The sequence below is a fragment of the Acinonyx jubatus genome, chromosome A2 (genome assembly GCF_027475565.1).
Source record: "Acinonyx jubatus isolate Ajub_Pintada_27869175 chromosome A2, VMU_Ajub_asm_v1.0, whole genome shotgun sequence".
Lineage (NCBI taxonomy): Eukaryota > Metazoa > Chordata > Mammalia > Carnivora > Felidae > Acinonyx > Acinonyx jubatus.
This window is the reverse complement of record NC_069383.1, coordinates 145182038-145200738: the sequence shown is the minus strand read 5'-3', so window position 1 is coordinate 145200738 and position 18701 is coordinate 145182038. Positions and strand designations below refer to the sequence as shown.

The 18701-nt window shown below is 43.5% G+C and overlaps 1 long non-coding RNA gene across 2 annotated transcripts; it reads left to right on the top strand.

The window, feature by feature from the left end:
• Positions 1-187: 187 nt before the first annotated feature.
• On the top strand, positions 188-11943 carry LOC128314900 (uncharacterized). 2 transcript variants are annotated; one of them, XR_008297125.1, is made up of 2 exons: positions 188-493; positions 10275-11943. It is a non-coding gene; the product is annotated as an uncharacterized LOC128314900 (long non-coding RNA). The 2 variants fall into 2 exon arrangements; XR_008297124.1 differs by having other exon boundaries at positions 10020-11943.
• The last annotated feature ends 6758 nt before the right edge of the window (positions 11944-18701 follow it).

Sequence of the window (18701 nt, the reverse complement as noted above, 5' to 3'; positions counted from 1 at the left end):
CCGCGCCGGCGGCGAGCGGAAAGGCGGCCGACAGTCGGGCCGCCTCCACCCCTTCCTCCTCCTGCACGTGCGGCGCTCTTCTGCCGGGACTGCGGGATCTCGCGGACCTTTCCTCCTCACAGTCGCCTCAAGGCCAACCGGCGCGGCGCCGGCTCATTGTGTCCGCCATCTTGGGACGACAGGCAGAAGCTGAGGGCGAGGACCCTCACCGCAGCGCACGCCGGGAAAGGGGGCGGGCGGAACGGCAGCGCGAGAAGGGGCGGTGGGGCGGTGACGTCAGTGCGGCCGCCGAGGAATGGAGTGGCGGGGTGGCCCGAGGCGGCGGTTCCCTGACGGGCAGTAGGGCGCGAGGGGCGGGGATGCCCACGGCCTTCCCTTTGGTGGGCCGGAAGGCCGAGGGTGCCCGGAAGCCGTGGGCTTTTGTGCGGGATCGCAGGCCACTGGGAGCAGGTACTGCGAGGGTCGGCTACGCCACTGGAGCGGCGGCCTGGGGGTGAGTTAGTGCGCTAACCGCTGGCGGGCTTTGACTGCTAGTGCACCACAGCGCAAGCATAGTTTCAGTTTCAGGGTCTGGGGGATTTTTTGTTCGTTTTTTTGAGCTGTATTATACGATAGACTGCACAAATTTTAAGTGATTTTTTTTTTTCATTTGGATATACACCCTTGTAACTACTGCCCAGAACTTTCTTTTAAGACTTCTATAAAAACTTTTTAATTGACATATAACGTAAAGTGAATAAGGTGGACTAATTTTAAGTGTATAGCTCCACCTTTAAGTTTTAAGATGTATTTACAGCCTCAAAATTAATAGCATCGATTACAAAGAAATTCTTAAAAAGGAAAGTTATCTCTTATTCAACAAATTAAGTTCTCCCAATTTCCTCCTCCTTTATTCATATATCTACATAAACTTTATAAATGCAACCATCACTTCCCCCCAGGTTAGTATTGTATATTGCACATTTTTCCAGGGTAGTAAACCAAATTGTTGGTGGTGTTCTTAATTGAGGTATAATTGATGTACAGTAAAAACTGGCCTTTTAAATGGGTAGTTTTATAAGTTTTGACACCCATGTTCAGTCGTGCAACCACCACCACGTTCAAGATGTAAAACAGCTGCATTACCCTCTGGTTTGTTTAAAAGATTTTTTGCCTTAAAAGGAAGGAAAGTTGATCCCTAACAAAGGAAAGCGGTATCTGATCACAAAATAGGTACCGGGCAGGCACCTTGGCTTTAACTTTCTGTGCAAGAGGTCAAACTCAGTGCAGCCTATGAGAGTTCATAGATCTCTAAGTTGCATGCAGCAACTCAAAGATTAATTGCCTGAGGTCTCTAACAATGGAGACAGGCCTGTTTATTTTGCTTTGCTAAACTGCAGTGGCTAAAGAGGAAGAAAAAGGAAAAGGAAAGACTTAAACATTAAAATCACTGATATTAAGAAGATGTGAGGGGCGTCTGGGTGGCTCAGTCGGTTGAGCATCCGACTTCGGCTCAGGTCATGATCTCACGGTTCGTGAGTTCAAGCCCCGCGTCAGGCTCTGTGCTGATGGCTCAGAGCCTGGAGCCTGTTTCAGAAACTGTGTCTCCCTCTCTCTGACCCTCCCCCATTCATGCTCTGTCTCTCTCTGTCTCAAAAATAAATAAACGTTAAAAAAAATTAAAAAAAAAAAAAAAGAAGATGTGATATCCAGAGATCCAGATATAACCTGGACAATGGTAAAAAGAAAGCAGAAACCCTGGGATAGTTGAATCTTTCTAGAAAGAACTAAGGGACGTCCCTGGGTAAAAGGAAAGCCAGGATCCCTACACATAAAAAGAAGTTGTTCTTTGAAGGGAGAGGGCAAGATCCTGGCTAAGTCTGGGCTGCAATTGCCTTCACACAAAGAGCAGAACTTCTGGCTACAATTTGTTCTGGGATCTGGCAAAAGCCTGTCTGAGTGAAACCTGAATGGATGGCAACTTTCCAAACTGCGAAGCAATAGAAGAAAAGTCCTCTGTGCCCTGGAGCTCTCACTTCCCAGCAATTCCTCCTTTATTTCACAGGCTGGAAAGGCTGATGTAGAGTCTGCTCTGAATGGTTAAATGGCAATAAGGACAGATTTGGTGCCATGTCCTGGAACTTCCAAGAAGTTGAATACACCAAGTGAGATACCATTTGTTTGAATTCTTTTAACCCACGGAAAACAAAAACAACCGGAGATAGAAACAACTGAATGTTGTCAGCTGTAAGAAAATCTTTTCTAGTTTTGTACTCCCTATACCTTTCCCAGATTTCACTGTTAAGACTGAAGTTTCCTCCTGAGACTTGACTCCCTGAATTATTTTTGGGATGGAAAAGTCATTTTTTTCATATTTTAAGAGTGTCCTGAAATGGTTCAGCCTGTTTCACATTCCTCGTCTGGCTTCCTGCCCTGTTAGAGTGGGGCTCTCCTAGCTTCCAGTCCAACAGTGCCTTAAAGGCTGGACATTAAAAGGTGACCCAGAAAGGCTGGCTCCAGTGGGGGATGGGTAGACGGGACTGCTGCAGTCAGAAGTGCATCAAACTTCTTGAAGAGCGTCAGACTTAATTTTTTATTTTTCCTTTTCTTTTAAATCATTATTTCATTTGGGGCACCTGGCTGGGTCAGTCAGTAGAGCGTGTGACTCTCAATCTCAGGGTTGTGAGTTCCAGCCCCACATTGGGCATGGAGCCTACTTAAAAAAACAGAAATCGGGACACCTGGGTGGCTCAGTCCATTAAGCATCCGACTCTTGACTTCGGCTCAGGTCGTGATCTTGTGGTTTGTGAAGTCAGGCTCTGCGGAACCTGCTTGGGAATCTCCCTCTCTCTCTGCCCTCCCCCCCTTGATCTCCTCCCCCTTTCTTTCCCTCTCCCCCTCCCTCAAAATAAAGAAATAAACTTAAAACAAAATCATTATTTTATTTATTTACTTAGTTTTCACACAAGCAAATACATATTCATTGCAGAGACACTAAAAAATACAAATTAGTAACAAGAAAAACAAACCTAGCATCCAGAAGTAACTGCTGTTACATTGGTTTTCATTGTAAAATATACATGACATAAATTTTACCATTTTGATGTAGAACTTTTCAGATTTTTCCTTGAAATATATTTTTAATGGGCTCATAATTTAATATTTATAACCTACTCTTTTCATCCAATAGTATGAACATCTATCTCCTAGGTCAATGAGTACAGAACATCTTGAGTGGCTACATATGATTCCATCATGTGTTTGTGAAGTAATTTTGCTTCCCAATTTATCTAGGGTCCGGCCAGTGTCTGACTCAATTTTTTTTTCTTTCTTTTTTTTTTTTTTAAGAGAGAAGGAGAGTGAGCAGGGGAGAGGGCCAGCGAGAAGGGAGAGAGAATCCCAAGCAGGCTCCACACCCATCTCGGAATCTAACAAGGGGCTTGATCCCATGACCCTGAGATCATGACCTGAGCTGAAATCAAGAGTCAGACACTCAACCGAGTGAGCCACCCAGCACCCCTGGCTCAATTTGTATTTTTAATTGAATAGATGAATTTAGCCAAAGGATTTCAGATATTTGATTGGCCCATTTACCTTTTTTCCATTTTCTCTCTTTTTCTTCTAACACTTAATTTTTTTTTAGAGCAGTTGTAAGTTCACATCAAAAGAGGAAGATACAGAAATGTCGGGTATACTCCCTGTCCCCACACATTCATAGCAGCCCCCATTATCGACAACACCCACTAGAGTTACAAAGGATGAACCTACATTGACACATCAAAATCTCCCTAACTATAATTTACATTAGGGCTCACTCTTGGTTTTATACATTGTATGGGTTTGGACAAACGTATAATGACAAGTATCCATCATTATGATATCATACAGAGTATTTTCACAGCCCTAAAAATCCTCTGTGCTCCACCGATTCATCCCTACCACCCCCACCATAACTCCTGGCAAACCCTGATCTTTATAGAGCCTTCATAGTTTTCCTTCTTCCAGAATGTAACATGGTTGGAATCAGTATAAATATATTTTAAAAACCGTAGCCATCCAACACTTGGAAATCAGTCGTAGCTGACAATGTTACATGTGGAGAAAGTAAAGGGTGTGTAGCCATAATAACAATTGCCTTGCATACATATGCAGTTTTATTTATACACGTGATCTCTCACCTAATCCTCACAACTCTATAAGAGATGCAATTATCTATATTTTATAGATGTGAAAATGGAGGCTAAGAGAGGTATTCCAGTAGCAAGTGGCAGAACCTGGATTTGTCTGTAGATACCTATGTATATATGTGAAGCTTGACAATAAATGTGCATAGAGAGGAGTAGGTGGGAGTTGATGGATTAGTAGACATATCTGAACATATGCAGAGACAGATGTGTGGACAAAGAGATGAGGCAAATAGATGAGGATATGCAAACCATTCCCCACAATCATGACCTTTCGTCTAACTTAGGACTCAGGATGTGGCTATGTTTGAACTTGAGCTCAGAATACTGAGTTCTGTCTCAGTAAACTTATTTTATTGTTTAGCAGTAAATCCAAACTCCATGGTCTCTTATTAATCACCTAGTTACCTGGATTCCAGAAAAACCAATCCCAGCCCTAGAAATTAGTGCTACCACTTGGCATCAGTAGCAGATAATGATATGTAAATATTTTGCATTTTGTATAAGTGTTCCTACGTGTTGTCTTCAAAATAAAATTGCTTTTGCTGACATCAATAAAGATATTTTAGTGGTCCAATCCAATGGTCACTGTTCAGTGCTTACCTTCCTGTTCCTATCTGTGACATTAATGGTGTTGACCACTCCCTAATCTCTTCTCCATGGCTCCATTGACATCTTCCTGTTCTGACTCTTTTCACCTGACTGGACACACTCCTTGTCTCTTCCTAGCTGTTCTTTGGCCGCTGTGTGGTTGCCTGCTCAATAGCTTCCTCCTCTTGGCTCTTTTCTTTTTTCTTTTTTTCTTTTTGAGACAGGGAGAGACAGAGCATGAACAGGGGAGGGTCAGAGAGAGGGAGACACAGAATCCGAAACGGGCTCCAGGCTCTGAGCTGTCAGCACAGCTCGAACTCACAGGGCTCGAACTCACGGAGCGCGAGATCATGACCTGAGGGGAAGTCGGCCACTCAACCGACTGAGCCACCCAGGTGCCCCTCTTGGCTCTTTTCTGATGGAATCTTGATTTTGTTCAGGTATTCCTCCCTCCTCTGGATAGCAATGCCTTTTCCAAGAGTTGACCCTAGTCCTCTGAGATAAATCCTCAGTCTAAACCACCGGTTCTCAAAGTGTGGTCTTGGGACCAGTAGCCATCAGCCTTGCCTGAAAACTTGTCAAAAAGTCAAATTCTTGGGGCGCCTGGGTGGCTCAGTTGGTTAAGTGGCCGACTTCGGCTCAGGTCATGATCTCGCGGTCCGTGAGTTCGAGCCCTGCGTCGGGCTCTGTGCTGACAGCTTGGAGCCTGGAGCCTGTTTCGGATTCTGTGTCTCCCTCTCTCTGACCCTCCCCTGTTCATGCTCTGTCTCTCCCTGTCTCAAAAATAAATAAAACGTTTAAAAAAAAAAAGTCAAATTCTTGGGGCACCCAGGTGGTTCAGTCGGTAAAGCATCCGACTCTTGATTTCAGCTCAGGTCATGCTGTCACAGTTTGTGAGCTAGAGCCCCACATCAGGCTCTGAGCTAACCTCACGGAGCCTGCTTCAGATTCTCTGTCTCTTCCTCTTTCTGCCCCTCCCCCACTTGCTCTCTCTCACAAGTAAGCATTAAAAAAAATCAAGGGGCGCCGGGGTGGCTCAGTGGGTTTAGCGTCCGACTTCAGCTCAGGTCATGATCTCGTGGTTTGTGAGTTCGAGCCCCGCATCGGGCTCTGTGGTGACAGCTCAGAGCCTGGAGCCTGCTTCGGATTCTGTGTCCCTCTCTCACTCAGCCCCTCCCTCGCTTATGCTCTGTCTCTCTCTCTCAAGGATAAATAAAACATTAAAAAAATTTTATTAAATGTTTTATTTAAAAAAATTTTTAACGTTTATCCTTGAGAGAGAAATAAAGGATAAATAAAACATTAAAAATTTTTTTTATTTAAAAATTTTTAACGTTTATTTATTATTGAAAGAGCGAGAGACAGAGCGTGAGCAGGGGAGGGGCAGAGAGAGAGGGAGACACAGAATCCGAAGCAGGCTCCGGGCTCAGAGCTGTCACCACAGAGCCTGACACGGGGCTCGAACTCACAAACCGCAAGACCATGACCTGAGCCGAGTCGGGTGCTCAACCGACTGAGCCACCCAGGTGCCCCAACATTAAATTTTTTAAAAAATAATAAAAGTTTTTAAAAAGTCAAATTCTCAGATCTTGTGCCACACCTACTGAACTAGAAGCTCTGGGGGTGGAGCCCAGCAATTTGTTTTAACAAGCCCTCTAGGTGATACTGATACATACTGGAATTTGAGAACCCTTGATCCAAACCAATCATGACGGGTGGTCTTGTTTCCCTTCCAGTGATGGGATTAGGCTTGCCAGTGTGATGGTATTTTTGCTAATGAGAAATGAGAGGAAGTCTGCTGGGGAAGGGGTCTTGGAAGATTTCTTTGCCTCTTTTTTTTTTTAAATGCTTATCTATTTTTTAAATGCTTATTTATTTTGAGAGAGAGAGAGAGAGAGAGTGCACATTTGTGGGATGGGGGGGAGAGGGAGTGGGGCAGAGAGAGAATCTCAAGCAGGCCCCCGAGCTCGATGAGGGGCTTGAACCCACGAACCATGAGATCATGACCTAAGCTGAAACCAAGAGTCAAATGTTTAACTGACTGAGTCACCCAGGCACCTCACGGTTTCTTTGCTTCTAAAAGAAATACAAGGAAGAAATGATCCCTCTTCATCCGTTGGACACTGTTACGCTGGATGTGATGCCTGTAGCCAAGTCTGATCATGAGGAAAGCAGCCTAAAGGCAAGCCAGCAGGATGAGAATGGCAGAGCAGAAAGATGGAAAAGGTCCGTTATGGATTGAATTGTGTCCCCCCCCCCCAAAAGATATATTGAAGTCCCCACCCCCAGCACCCCAAAATGTGACCAAATTTGGAAACAGGGTTGCAGCAGATGTAATTAGTAAAGATGACATCATACTGGAGTAGGCTGGGCCCTGAATCCAATATGACTGGTGTCCTTATGAGAAGAGGAGAGGGGCTCCTGCGTGGCTCAGTCAGTTAAGCATCTGACTTCAGCTCGGGTCGTGATCTCACGGTGTGTGAGTTCAAGCCCCACATCAGGCTCTCTGCTGTCAACACAGAGTCTGCTTGGGATCCTCTGTATGCACCCCACTCCTCCCCTGCCTGCACTCTCTGTCTCTCTCAAAATAAACTTAAAAAAGAGAGAGAGAAGAGGGGAGAGACAGAAGGTGGCCCTGTGAAGTTGGAAGTAGAGATGGGAGTGTCTCCTATAGGTTTCAGAGAAACATGACCCTGGTGACAAATTGATTTTGGACTACTGGCCTCCAGAACTGAGACAATAAAACCCTATTGTTTCAGGCCACCCACTTTGTGTGAGTGTTAGAGCAGCTCTAGGACACTGACCCAGGGTCTTTGTGACCTGCACACCAACTCTACAGCGTCCTACCTTGAAATCCCTTGTTACGTGAAATAACAATTATTCCTTATTGTTTAAGCTGGTTAGAAAGTTGCCCCCCAGCTGTATTGAGATATAACTAAAATATAACATTAAGTAACATGTACAACCTGATGACTTGATACACTTACATTTTGTGAAATTAATACCACAATAGGGTTAAGATTGGCCCATTTATTAAATTTTTAAATTTCATGCTATACAGTTTAAAGTGGAACCTCTCCTAAACAATATAGCTTCTAAAACTGAGGGCTCCTTATGAATTCCAATTCTTGGAGATAAATTTGTGAGTTAGAATGACCTATGGAGGGGCGCCTGGGTAGCTGCATTGGTTAAGCCTCTGACTTTTGATTTCAGTTCAGGTCATGAGGTCATGGTAGGTGGGTTCAAGCCCCACATGGAGCCCCATGCCAAGCCCCTTGTCATGCTGTTTATTAGCCTGGAGCCTGCTTGGGATTCTCTCTCTCTCTCTCTCTCTCTCTCTCTCTCAAAAATAAACAAATATACTTAAAAAACGAAGAATTTCAATGAATGGCTCTTAAGTCCTAGAGAAGATGGGGGTAGAAAATTTACAGAGAAAGTATCCATGTTTCCTCTAAGGTGGGTATTTGGAGCATATCAGAGGTGCCATTAAAAAAGCCCTTTTAGCAGCTTGTATTTTAAAAGGTCTACTCCCCACCCTCCTTTTTTCCCTTTATTCTTAGGCAGTTGTGGGCTATGTCATTTCAAGGACAGAAGATTAATAACTTTAAGGGGCAGAGAAAGAGCACAAGTTTGTTTGTTGTTGTTGTTGTTTCTAAGTATAGGACAATTTTGTTCCAGTAGCTTGATCTTTTATTCATAAACAGGGGTGCCTGGCTGGCTCAGCTGGCAGAGCATGTGACTCTTGATCTCAGGGTTGTTCAAACCCTATGTTGGGTATAGAGCCTACTTAAAAAAAAGTATGATATCCATCAACATTTTAAGAGAAATAGGTGAGGTTTGTAAAGATAGGTCGTCTGTGACTTGTTTCTAGGCTGAATTTCTCATTATATATATATATATATTTGTAAAACAGAGGCATTTTTAATTCCCCAAAGAACTGGATTATAGCCTGAATATCAAGGGATTAGCCCACCTTTTAAACTAAGTTTGTTTCTTTATATCACAGAGATTTTTAACTAAAATGAGAATCAAAAGATTTATGCCTTTGTAAAGTTTGCATAAAGCATTTTAACAAAAGCCTTCTTTCTGAGTACTGAGTACACAGTTTAACCTAGGCTTCTATTTGACTCTGAATACTGGCCTTTTGCAGATCATTTATAGGAGGGCCTGTGAGAAATGTGGATCACCTGTTTCTTTTGTGGAAGGGGTTTTCTCAGGGGCTAGTCTGGCCTGTCTAATAACCGGTTTAATCTTGGGTCAGAAGAACTCCCCTTAGCAGCCAGTCAAGGTCTCTGTGAATAGGGTTGTGAATAGCAATTAATCTTTCTAATTCTTCTCTAAATTTGGTAGGATCTTTTGAAAGTGGAGGAAAAAGGGCTTTATAATTCAAAAGATCCGCTGCTGTTCAAGGGATATGAATTCTTTGAAGCGGGGAGCATGGTTTGGGGGGGGGGGTGTCTAGGATACATCTGCGAAGGTTATTGCATAGAAATGCCTGAAGCTGGCAGACCTGATTACAGCAAAGTGAGCCCTACTGCCTGTCCCAGTTGCTTCTGCTAAATTCACTTTTTGGCCTTCAGCATTTACAAGAGTAGCCTGTATACTTTGAACCTAGAGATGAAGCTGGAATGCTCTCTGCAAATCTTGTAGGGGAAGGGAAGTTAAAATAGGCAGATTTGAGATCTGGATTTTAAGAAAGGAAATTTAGTTTAGATGTGGTCATTTGTCTTAAGTCTAATTTTTATCTTGTCAAGGCAGTCCTTAAGCCTAGCTATTATTCCAATAAGACAACTGAGAGTCCTTTATACAGGATTTTTTTTTTCAAATATAGTCAATTTATATTTTTTCAAATATAGTCAATGTCTGGCCATTGATGAATAGGATCTATTAATAGGGACTCAAACCAATAAGCCTTTTAATGGTTTAACCAAAGATACAAGGGGTGTCCAGAGAGGGCATATATGATATAACCCCCATGATCCAAAAGTTCACTCCCAAAATTAGTCTTAGAACAAAGACCTCTGTTGCACAGGAGGTAAGGATGTCTCTGGTCTCTCATGAAATGGTGAGATGCCTCCAGTCACAGACCCTCTAATTTGTGACACTGGGTGGGTGCTACTGGGATGGGATTTTTCTAGCACTGCCAAGCAACAAAGCTTGGACAACAAGGCCCCTTATGGGCTGGGACCTTTTATGACAAATTCCCCTGCAAGCTGGCCTGGCCAGAAAGAGTGCAAATTGTAACTATGCGTCTCTATTTGACAGGCCACCAAAGTGAACCTCAGTAAGTGTACCCTCCTGAAGGCAGAAATCAGAGAAAATGTTCTCATGGGTCACAAAGCCAAACTCTTAGGACACAGAACAAAAGGAAAAACCTCATTCTGTTTTTACATAGAGGATCCACAGCAAAGTTTGTTTAAATGGATGGCCAGTCTCTTTAACTCAACAGTCTCTGAGGTCAGCTTGAAAGTTGCCCAAGGAGCTAGTTCCACAATATTTTCTCCTAATCTAAATTTACAGGAAGAAAAAAAGATTCTCACCACTCTATCTCCATTGGACTCTGTAGAGCTTCCAGGAGGCTGACGTGGTAAGAGATCTTACCTTTTGCCAGTTGGATGTTGGATGTTGGATGTCCAGGATCTCTCAGCTGCTACAGTGTCTGGAGTGAGCGATGTCCAGTGAATTAAAGTATCCTGCCAACTACACCAACTGAAGAGAAGAAAAAATTCTTCTCTACTCTCAACATCTTCCAGCTGGACTAGGAATTAAATTGACATGACACAGATTAACGAACAGGAAAAAATACCAGAGTTTCATTACGCGTGTACAGAAGTCCAGTTATGGAATTGAGACTTCAAGAAATGATGAAGGCAGGCAGTTTTCATACTCTTTAGACAAAGAGACAATAAATCTGTGAGGAATTGACAGAACAAAGAAAACTTAACTTTGGGAGCCTCAATTAGTAAGAAATTCTAAACAGAATTTGGGCTGGGGTCACAAATTAGTAAAAAGTAACAAGAGTTATTTATACAGCCTTCTGGGCTCTGAATTTCCCATCTCTGGTGAGAAGGGTGTCTCTTTAGCTCCTGGTACAGGGAGGGTACCTTTCACCTGGGAGATTTATTTTCTGCTTTCAGGGGGACAGAGGAGGGTCTGAGTGTCCTTCTTGCATAGGCTGTTTCTTCAGTAAATTTTACTTAGAATAATCAATATACCAAAGTGGCACGTTTTGGGGTAGCCTGCCCTTGGCCCCTTCAGGCAGTCAGGAAACTGAGGGGTTTTTTTGTTTTGTTTTTAAGTTTTTATTTATTCATTTAAAGTAATCTCTACACCCAATGTGGGAATCAAACTCACCATCCTGAGATCAAGAGTCATGCTCTTGGGGCACCTGGGTGGCTCAGTAGATTAAGTGTCTGACTCTTGATTTCGGCTCAGGTCATCATCACATGAACCGTGAGATCAAGCCCTGAGTCATGCTTGGTGCTGACAGCGCAGAATCCCTGCTTAGGATTCTCTCTGTCCCTTTCTCTCTGCCCTTCCCCCACTCACATGGGAGCTTGCTAGCTCTCTCTCAAAATAAATAAATAAACATTAAAAAAAAAAAAAAGAGTCATATGCTCTTCTGACTGAGCCAGCCAGGTGCCCTGGCAATTGAGGTTTGTATACCATATGCTGAGCCATGGAGAAAAGGGTGGGGGGTTAGGGCTTCAATGGGGAGAAAGACAATTCATAAGAAGATGAGAAGAGCAAATGTTTGGTAAACAAATGTTTGTCACGCGAGGCAGATAAGTTTTCTGTTTTTTTAAACAGCATTTTTAAAAAGCTTGTTTGTTTGTTTGTTTGTTTGTTTGGAGAGACAGAATCCCAAGAAGGGTCTGCACAGTCAACGTGAGGCTCAACATGGGGGCTTACCCCCACGGACTGTGAGATCACGACAGCTGGGATCAAGAGTTGGACGGGCAAGGGACTAAGCCACCCAGGCGCCCCACAGATAACTCTTTCTGATGTAAACAGTTATCTCTGGTAACAGCTCTCTTCCTGTTACAGGCCCTCTATCTGAATTCCTTGGGCGGTTTTCCTGAGTCAGCTTAATTTCCTTCAGTTCAAAACAATCTACATGCCCAAGTGGCACACTCTGGGGTTGTGTTTTCTACTCCCCCTCAACTTCTTAAACAAGCCCTCACAATAACTACAGTTGTGTGACTCTTCTTTGGGAAGGCTGTGTGTGTGTGTGTGTGTGTGTGTGTGTGTGTGTGTGTGTGTGTGTGAACATAATCACCACAGAGAAAAGCAGAATGTTGGAACACAATTGCAACCCACGGTGACTCCGTATAGCACATTTCAGCTGTCACACTCAGTTCACACAGAACACTTCTCACCTGACAAATTGCCTGCTTTTGCTAAATGAATGCTTCATTTCACGTACCACCAATAGGAAACAATGATGGCCATGCATGGAGGTAACATTCCTTTTCCAAGGAACCCGGGGCTGATTTCATATAATTCATGTGGCTTGTACCACGCCTGAATTACATGCAGTGTTCAGTTTCCCCCAAGGGATCAGCCTGTGGATGACTCCCAAGTGTGGCCTTCAGCTACTGAGTCAGGGAGGGTTTCTAGGTCTCTTGCCTAAAGAGCTCTCCTGGGCCCAGTGGCCAGGACATGCCTGTCATAGCGGGGGAGTTCAGATGTTCTCATTACAGCCTCAGTACTGCCCAGGAACCACAGTGCCACCTCTGCTCCCCCCCCCCCCCCGCCCCGCCCCCAGTTTGGACACTGGTCCTCCTAACATGTGACCACCTACTGGAATTCCTCAGAGAGGTCCTGAGCCCTAGGACCAGGGGGTCTGAAAAGAGGAGGTCTGAAACCGACTACATAATTTTCAGGGCCGAGTACAAAATACAAATATGGGCCCCTCCTCAAAAAATCATTAAGAAATGCTAGAGAGCAACGGTAGAATATTTGACAATATTCAACCTTCGAGTGCAGGACCCTTCTGACCTTGGTTCCCTGTGTGACTACACAGGTCCCACACCCACAAAGCTGGCCCAGCCACAACTTTGAGCCTTTCTACATGCACTAGAAACATATTGTTTATTTAATGCTCTTAACCCCATTTTAATGATGAAGACTGAGAGGTTAAATAACTTTCCTAAAGTCACACAGCCAATAAGCCTGGAGTCTGGATTCATACTCTGCTTCTGACTGGAAAGTTCCAGCCCAGTTTCTAGGGCAAAGGGTAGGTAGTCATTCACATTTAACAAAGTCCATTGTTGGTAAACAATGCCTTTTTGTTCTGGAAGGAAGGGATGGGTTCTTCCCAGATAAACCTAGACTGCTCAGATCCAGGAAGAATTGCCTAGAGGCCCAGGGCCTCTGCCTCTAAACATACAGAACTATTTCAAAAGACTTAAAAATCCTTTCTTACAATTCAACCTGCAATGCTTTGGCAACCCCGGATCTGTCACAGCAGTGCTGCTTCTGGGAGCATTATTTATACCCCCCACCCCTCTTTGCAAGAAAAATAGTCTATGGTGTTTCACAGCTTTCACCTAAGAAAGCTCCACTGCTGGGGTGCCTGGGTGGCTCAGTCAGTTAAGCATCGACTCTTGATTTCAGCTCAGGTCATGATCTGAGTTCCTGAGTTTGAACCCCGGGTGGTTCTCCCTCTCTCTCTGCCTCTGCCCGCTCATGCTCTCTCTCAAAATAAATAAAATTTAAAAACTTAAAGAAAAAGAAAACACCACTCCTTCCGGCCTCAGGACCCTATCCATCCCCACATCGGAGCTCTGGTGTCTCTGGGGTCTCCCAGAGCACCCACCTTGGGCCTGACCTGGAGAAGGGTTTAGCGCTGCAGAGACAAAAGCAGGGGTGGAGGGTGGAAGAGGAGGCTCCTGAAAACTCACTGTAGAGCTGGCCCTGGAAGCCCCCAAAAGGGATCTCTTTATCCCTTGGTGCCACCTCTGTGAGGCATTAGGGGCTGAATGCTAAGGAAGAGGTCTAGGATGTCAAGGATAAGTGGAAGGGAGGCCATGGAAACCAGGAGTGCCTCCCTGAGAAGGCAGCTGCCTCCAGTTTGGAATTGATGATGGAGAGCCTGATTTATCCCAGGTTTTGTATAAATTAAAAAAAAAAAATCACTGCTTTATTTTCACAGTGGATTTTAAGGTTTCTCTTATGGATGCAGTATAATAATTCACAATAGTTTTTACATTGAATAACCAAGCTGAGTATATCTTATTGGAGAAAAGACGGAACATGTTCATGTTCACTATTTTTATTTTTGGTTCTACATCAATCTTACATTTCTTGCTGGTCCTGAATTCTTGCAATCATTTACCTTTGTCTAGTCACAATTAAAATGCAGTAAAGGAAGAGAACCCCAGAGGCCACATGAACTGATGGAATAAAAATCTGCCCCACCACAGAATCCCAAGACTGATGCAAAGAATTTCTCCTCATGAAAGTTGCTTTCTGCTTTGTGCTCCTGCCTTGTGGTATTGATTAGTGTACAAGACTCTCCTGAATTTGAATATACAGCAAGATGTTCTTGATCTCTTGGTGCATCTAGCAAGATGAATGCCAGTGAGAACCAACATTTTCCAGATGATCTGATATCAAAAGTAGATCAAGATTCCAAAATGCAGGTCTTGATTTCTGAAACTAACTTGCAACAGGATAAAGTGTACATATCAACCAGCATAGGCTAGGTTATGGTGCAATAACACAAACTCCCACATCTTAGTAGCTTTTTAAAAATAAAAACATTTTTTAAAAATTTTTTAGACACAGAGAGCATGAGTCGGGGTGGAACAGAGAGAGAGGGAGACACAGAATCCAAAGCAGGCTTCACCCTGTCAGCACAGAGCCCGACGCGGGGTTCGAACCCACAAACTGTGAGGTCATGACCTGAGCCAATGTCGGATGGTCAAATGACTGAACCATCCAGGTGCCCCAACATCTTAGTAGCTTTAAACATCAAAGGTTCACTTTCTATTTTCAATACCTGTCCTTTGTGGGTTAGCAGGATGGCTCTTCCCATCTGTCACTCAGGTTTTAGGTTGGCAAAAAAGCCACCATCTTGAAGGTTGTCAGTTGCTAAGCCCAAGGGGAAAATGCTCAGGAAGGTTTCACCTGGGCAGTTAACTGCCCAGAAATGAACCACACCACTTCTACTCGCTATGCCACCGGTTGGCCATAACTAGCTGAATGACTCTTCTCAACCACAAGAGGGCCAGGAAGTGCTGGAAGGGGAGAGAACTGGACTTAGGTGGTAAATAGCACTAGCACACACCACCATGGTTTGAGGTTGGAGGATAACAGGGTGAACGTCGATAGAGGGACAGGGACTTGAGGGGGACGGCTGCTGACTCTGCCGGACTGGCAATGTGCACTAACACTCCAAACCTCCACGGGCATCTGAAACCTCAAACGGCTGCAATCATTTGTGATCAGCTTTCTCAACAAGCAGGGCTTATTCACAGCAAAGTTCCAAGGTCAGAAAGCCCAAGACTGAGCACTGATCTCACAAATTTGTACCATTCACTACCCTGATGACCTCTTTGAGCTTGTGTGCGGGGAGTGGGGCCGGGGCTGGTGGTGTGCAGATTTCAGAGTTACAGGGACCAAGTACTTCACCCATGTTGAATTCCTGAGATTCAGCACTGTTAGTGGAGATGGGTACCATTACTGCCATCTTCCCCTGGTCACCGATGACCTAACCTCACCCAGGAACAACCTCTTCCTTTGCTCTAAAAGGGGATGTTTTAGAGCCACCTGGGTGCCTCAGTTGGTTAAGCGTCTGACTTAGGCTCAGGTCATGATCTCATGGTTCGTGAGTTCGAGCCCTGAGTCGGGCACTGTGCTGACAGCCTGGAGCCTGGAGCCTGCTTCAGATTCAGTTTCTTCCCCTCTCTTTCTGCCCTTCCCCCACTCATGTTCTGTCTCTGTCTCTCTCTCTCTCAAAAATAAACATTAAAAAAAAAAAAACTTTAAAAGGGAACATTCAAATTAAAGCTTAATCCAGGGGCACCTGGGTGGTTCAGTTGGTTAATTATCCGACTCTTGATGTTGGCTCAGGTCATGATCTCACAGTTCTTGAGTTCGAGCCCCACGTTGGGCTCTGTACTGACAGTGGGGAGCCTACCTGGGATTCTCTCTCTCCTCTCTCTCTCAAGACTAATAAACTTAAAAAAATTTTAATTAAAGCTTAATCTGATGAATAAATTCAGTAAATTCTCCCTCAATAGGGTATAAGTAACGTACCCCAGTACATGCCTTCTTTCCTTCAGCTTGCTCGAATAATGCAGAAGGCTTATATATTTGACTTAAATGGTTGTTTTTCTTTTTTTAAAGTAAGCTCTATGCCTAATGTGGGGCTTAAACTCACAACCCCGAGATCAAAAGTCACATGCTCTACTGACTGAGCCACCCAGTCGGTAAATTATCTTTTCAACAGTTTTTTTTAAACAGAATAGCATTGCAAAAAGTAACACATATGTAAGCCTTAATAATATTAGAATACCATTTTAAATACCTGTTTAGAAGTACTATAACTTATTTGTATAAATTATCTTCTCAATGGATATTTAGATTGCTCTATACTCACAACAACCCTGGGCTGGATATCTCATGTCCATTTAAAGGGGATCAGAATATGCCATCCCAAAATATGCCACTTTGGCATAAGGATTACTTTGAATTGAAGAAATTTCAGGACAGATGCAGAAAAGGCTCCCTGCCCTCCTCCTTCCTACATAAAAGCAGGATATAAATTTCCAATGAGAAAGAGTCCTCCCTGTACCAGGAGAGGGACAGCCAATGCCAAAGGTGAATCTGTACAAACAAATCTTACTAACAGCAATCCTTATCTTCTATTAGTTCCATATATATAATATATATGTATATTTTATATATATATCTTCCATATATATAATATATATATTATATATATATAATATATATATATATACACTTTCCCACAATTTATTACCCGCACAAGTCTGAACCCCTTTTGTCTCGTCACATCTTTCAAATTTATTGCTTTTTGTTTAAACTGATATATATATTTATATATATATATAAGCTCTCAGGCCTATTGGCCTCTTTGTGGTTTTTACTTCATTTCTCTGAGTCCCCTCATATACATATGAAATAAACTTTTCCCTCTGTTGATCTGTCTTCTGTCAATTTAGTTCGTAGGGCCTCAACCACTGAAACTAAGAGAATAGAGGACAAAGTCTTTTTCCTTCCCTACATCATCTTTGTCTACACAACCAGTTATTTCCTCATACTGAAGTTGCCTGTCACATTTTTTAATTTAAAAAAATTTTTAATGTTTATTTTTGAGAGAGAGAGAGAGAGAGAGAGAGAGAGAGCAAGTGGGGGAGGGGCAGAAGGAGAGGAAGACACAGAATCCAAAGCAAGCTCCAGGCTCTGTCTGAGCTGTCAGCACAGAGCTGGATGCAGGGCTCACACGTGACCTGAGCCGAAGCCAGACACTTAACCAACTGAGCCACCCAGGCGCCCCCTCATTTTTGACATCGATACTTACTGTCAAAGTGCACTTAAAAAGACTATAGGCATATTCATGCCTACTATCAAGGTATGTGTATGCATTCTGATGAGCCCAATTGTTTTCTTAGATCTAAATCCCACTGCTTCATGAAGGCTTCTACTTGTTATTACCATTATTTCTTTTCCTTTAAAAAAAATTTTTTTAATGTTTATTTATTTTTGAGAGAGAGAGAGAGCATGAGCGTGGGAGGGGTAGAGAGAGAGGGAGACACAGAACCTGAAGCACGCTCCGGGCTCTGAGCTGTCAGCACAGAGCCCGACACGGGGCTTGAACTCACGAGCTGTGAGATCATGACCTGAGCCGAAATCAGCTGCCCAACCGACTGAGCCACCCAGGCGCCCCATTTCTTTTCCTTTTGTGAAATATTTTCTACTTTGGGTCTGCAGCACTTTGTAGCTGAGTACTTACTTCACTGTCCTCTTGTTAATTCGTTAAAAAAATAAGGAAAGGAAGAAAGAAAGTGGGGGTGGGAGATAAAAAATATAGAAATTCCAGCTTTTATTAGTGCCTGGTCCTATGCAAGGCAGTAGAGATGCAAATATAAATTAGACCAAGTCACCACCTTCCAAGAACTCAGAGTCCAGTGGGCATTTAAACCTTGCTGTTAAATACATCTTGTGAGTGGTGGGGTGGGAGAAGGATTTAAAACATGGGTATAATTAGTCTTCCTGCTTACAGTCTGACAGAACAGCATTGGCATGGTAAATGGTATTTGTTCATGAGTCTCTGGCACTAAATGAGAGAGGTGCTCAAATATACATTCCTTCTAGTAATGGGGGTCTGCAATTACGAAAGCAGAGTAAAATTCTCAACTCAAAGTACCACTTCTTACTCATCCCAGTAGCTGTAGCATTTGACCTACATAGAAAGTCAGGGAATGTCTGCTGAATGCTGGAGGAATGAATAAATGCAAGCTGAACCAAGACTACTTACTATCAGCAAGGAAAAACTGAAATTTTAAGTATTGACAATCTCCCCACATCTAAGGAGGGCAGATTCTCCTGAAGGTGCCTTTGTTTTGATGATGGAGAGGGGAAGTTTGGGAGAGGGTGACAGGGAATAAAAGGTCCTCTGTTATAATTGGAAAGAAAAATCCAGGGAGACAGCTGGGAAGGGGTTAGGAGGAGTTCATGAGAACAGAGCATGGTTTGGAGACCTATGGAGAGATGTGGCAGCTGCAAAAGGAAACTGGTGGTGGTGGTGGGGATATGTTTTAAGATTTTTAGAAAGTCTGCTGTGTGATTTGTGATGTAACTCCCTCCCCCCATCTCCCCAGGAGAATATCAGTTGAAAAAAAAAAAACAAACAACTCTTTTGTGTCTTTGGAGTCTGGTCAGGACTTGTCTTTTGAATGCGGGAAGGCATCAAGT